The sequence below is a fragment of the Piliocolobus tephrosceles genome, chromosome X (genome assembly GCF_002776525.5).
Source record: "Piliocolobus tephrosceles isolate RC106 chromosome X, ASM277652v3, whole genome shotgun sequence".
Lineage (NCBI taxonomy): Eukaryota > Metazoa > Chordata > Mammalia > Primates > Cercopithecidae > Piliocolobus > Piliocolobus tephrosceles.
Genome location: NC_045455.1, coordinates 43,489,006 through 43,492,555, shown reverse-complemented (window position 1 = coordinate 43,492,555; position 3,550 = coordinate 43,489,006). Strand labels below are relative to the sequence as shown.

Sequence of the window (3,550 nt, the reverse complement as noted above, 5' to 3'; positions counted from 1 at the left end):
CAACACATTCAAAGAGGAAAGGAAAAATTCTAATTGATGGGACAAATATGATTTTAACACCAGAAGATTCTTTCAAAGAGATTAATATCCACATGTATAATTTTAAGAAAGGTAGGCATAGATAAAGTCAAAATAACTGCATCTACCTCTAATTATACCAGAAATATCTCACAGTTTCTAAATCTGATTTCTTATGGTCTTATGGTTATAGTTACAATTTGCTTTATACTCTTCTCTCCATGAGATACAAGAAATTATATCTATAATTGCATTGTATTGTTAGTATTTAGTGCATCAAGTCTTCAATTTGCTGAGTAGATAAACAAGCAAATTAAATGCTAAGTTTCTTTTTTCCAAATAAATACTATTCCATTTACTCCAAATATATAAAATATTCATTCCCATAGGAAAAAAAAATAGAAAAAAGTTCCCAGAAAGCTGAGTGGAAATTTGTGATGAGGGAGAAGTTAAAGACTAGCTTCTCCCCATGACAAAAATCCTGTCCCAAGCCATTAGAAACTTGTAGAACCAGCAGTTCACTCTTCAGGTCAACCAAGCATCCTTAATGCTGTTTTGCATTTCTTTTGGCAACAGGCCACTGCATTTTAACATTTGACATACTCCTTCCCTTTTGCCTAGCCCTGTAAGTCACAGGACATTTTTCTGTGCCTGGAAATCAATTCTGTTCTCCTCCTATTCTATTACTCAGATAATACGATACTGGGAGTCAGTCAACAATCTCACACTACTACCCTTCACACTGCAACCTGAAAACTGTAACTTCAACTGTAACCACAACTAAAGTTGTACTGCAACCTGAAAACTATAAGTCCCATGTTAATATAAAACAATTCCTATTTTTAAAGTCTATAAATTAACCTTTTCTGCTTTATTTGAAATGAAAAAAATTAAAATAAAATAAATTTTAGAGAAGAATGAATTAAAATACAAGTAGTATGAGAAGAACAAATTAAAATTAAAAATCAACCAAGTTTTAGCAGGTTGATGTATATTCAGCATTGTGGAAAACTCTCTGAAGGGATTTCTGCTTAATGTTTAGTATTTTAGGAGTTCTTGCTATGTGTAAGGTATGGTAATTGGTGTCATGAGGAAGGTAGAAGAAATGTCTCTGCCACATGAAATATATAATCTAATTGAAGAAACAAAATCACTGAAAGGTTTTTAAGTTGCACAGCATAACAGAATTAAATTTTCAGAAGTAGAGGACTTGTTAAATGAATTGGACAGGCAAAAAATACTAATTCAGAGTTACAATTAAGAGGATACAGCATCACTTGGGCTGGACTGAATTTGGAAGGCTTCACAAAGAATAAAGGACTTGCACTGTGACTTGAATGATGGATGGGATTTATGGAGGCAGAGAGAAAGGAGTGCATTTCAGGCCAGCAAAATTGGTTTAAGCAAAAGCATAAAATTAGAAAAGTTCAAGGCAGGTTAGGGCAGAGTTTAGCTGGAGTACAAAGCCAGGGAAGTGAATAGTTACAGCTGTCTGCAAAGGTTGCAGTAATGGTCATGGTCTTACACTGTCAGAATAAGCCATTTGGACTTCTTCTGGTAGGCTGTGGGGAGTCACTGAAGTCTTCAAGCAGGAGAATGACAAGATAGAAGGAGTGCTTTATGACCAACTTGTCAGCAATATGAATGATGAATTGGCAAAAAGAGAGACTACAAGTAGGATGAATAATTAAAATTAAAAAGCTTCTATAATAGGAGAAATGGGGAAGATGATAAGAAGTTCAGCAAGAATGTTGGTAACAGTAGAAAGGAGGATCAGGGAAAGAAATGGAATCAGGAAACATTTGTGTGATGGTGGATTTTGTTTTTGGCATTCTTGAGGAGTTTATTTGGGTAGACCCAGGGTGAGAGGGCCCTGTACCTAGAAGGTATTGGATCTCTTGGTGGTGGAGTGTAGCTTGTGCTGGTGATGTGGGACCCATTGGGACAGTGGGAACTTCATCTTGGAGTTATGGAACTGCTTGGTGGGTAGCCAATGGCACTTGCTAGCCAAGATCTCTTCCACCTTCATGATCTGAATCTAAAGGACCCAGGCACAGTGTCAGACACCCATTTCTTGGTCTGTAGAATGGGAAGGGGACAACATTACTGCATTCATTGGGTTCTGGGCATTTGGCAAACCTATCAAGTGCCTGCCCAATGACCTGGCACATCCTGTCAGGCACAGCAACTGCCTGAGGACCCCAACTTGAGACTGAGTTAGGTACTAAGTGGCTGCAGCTGCTGGTCCCAGCAGGAACTTGCCACGAGGGGTATAAAACCTCCAAGTTCACTTTAGGGGGCACAACCACAGCTCTCTAAACGTGATGAGATCCTTCAATAGACATTGTGAAGAAATAATTGACAAACAATGGTGACTGGTAAGACCTAGGAGGCAAAGAACAACCCATGACATCAAACTTCAGAACCTGAATTACTAAGATAGCATCTTCCATTTGTGTAGCACACTAAAATTAATTTGCAAAACACATTCATCCTAGAAATAAAGAAATGAAACCTCTGATAGTAAACATTATCCCCTTGGAGGATGGTACAAAATGTTCTTTCAACTATCCAGTAGACAATTTAAAGGTGCTGCTAGGCTCATGTCCCCCTGCTCAGCTATGGAACATGGCTCTTTATAGTTCCTCATACTTATACTGAATCATCCTTTCCTCCTTTGATCAAGCATGGACTGAACTGGGCTGGGTGATGAAGACCACATGGAGCCCATTCTGGACCATGCAAATTGAAATCTGGAAGAGTCTCAGCTGCAGGTCCTGGAAAACTCAGGGTTTAGAGAGAAATTTGTGGGACTCTATGAAGATGCTATGCAAATACAATAGACTAAAGAGGTTATAAGAGGAAGAAGAAATGAGGGAAGAAAGGAGAAAGAAGAAGAGGGGGAGGAGGAGGAGGAAAAGGAGGAGAAGGAGGAGGAGGAGGAGGAGGAGGAGGAGGAGGAGGAGAAACTGGCAGATATGCAGAGAAAAGCAATGACAAGACACCACTGAAAACTACAGAGGAGGGAGTATCTGTCTTCATCTGGCTTACTTGACCAGTTCCCTACTCCCTAGTGAGATCCAGCAGCAATTCCTGCCTGTGGTTCACACCAATACTCTATATCCTTCCTCAAATGTTTCCTTTTGCTTCACCTAGTTTAAACTTGTATCTGTGCCTTGCAACAAAATTATCCCTGGCAAAGAAAACTTCATCCTACTATCTCAAGGTGTCGTGAACCGAAAGAGAACACCCAACGAGAGAAGCTGACTTTAAGAGTAGATAACCGGGGAGAAGGGGTACAGTTTCAAACATATTTATGCATCTAAGTGTGTCATTGGAATTACAGGAGTGAAGCTAGGGCAGGAGTTGACAAACGTTGATTTAGTTGTCAGTAAGTAAAGATTATGGTAGAAATTCTCTTACCAGTGAGCATGGAGTAACAGAAGACAGAGATTCTTGCCAGGAAGGGGAAGAAAATGTGGTAGAAGTGGTCCAAGAGTTTGCCAGATTTCCAGGAAAGATCCTTTAAAAG

General features: G+C 39.3%; 1 non-coding gene across 1 annotated transcript; it reads right to left on the bottom strand.

The window, feature by feature from the left end:
* Positions 1-2,286: 2,286 nt before the first annotated feature.
* LOC111522485 lies at positions 2,287-2,396 on the bottom strand. The gene has a single exon (XR_002725256.1). It is a non-coding gene; the product is annotated as a small nucleolar RNA SNORA68 (small nucleolar RNA).
* Between the last annotated feature and the right edge of the window lie 1,154 nt (positions 2,397-3,550).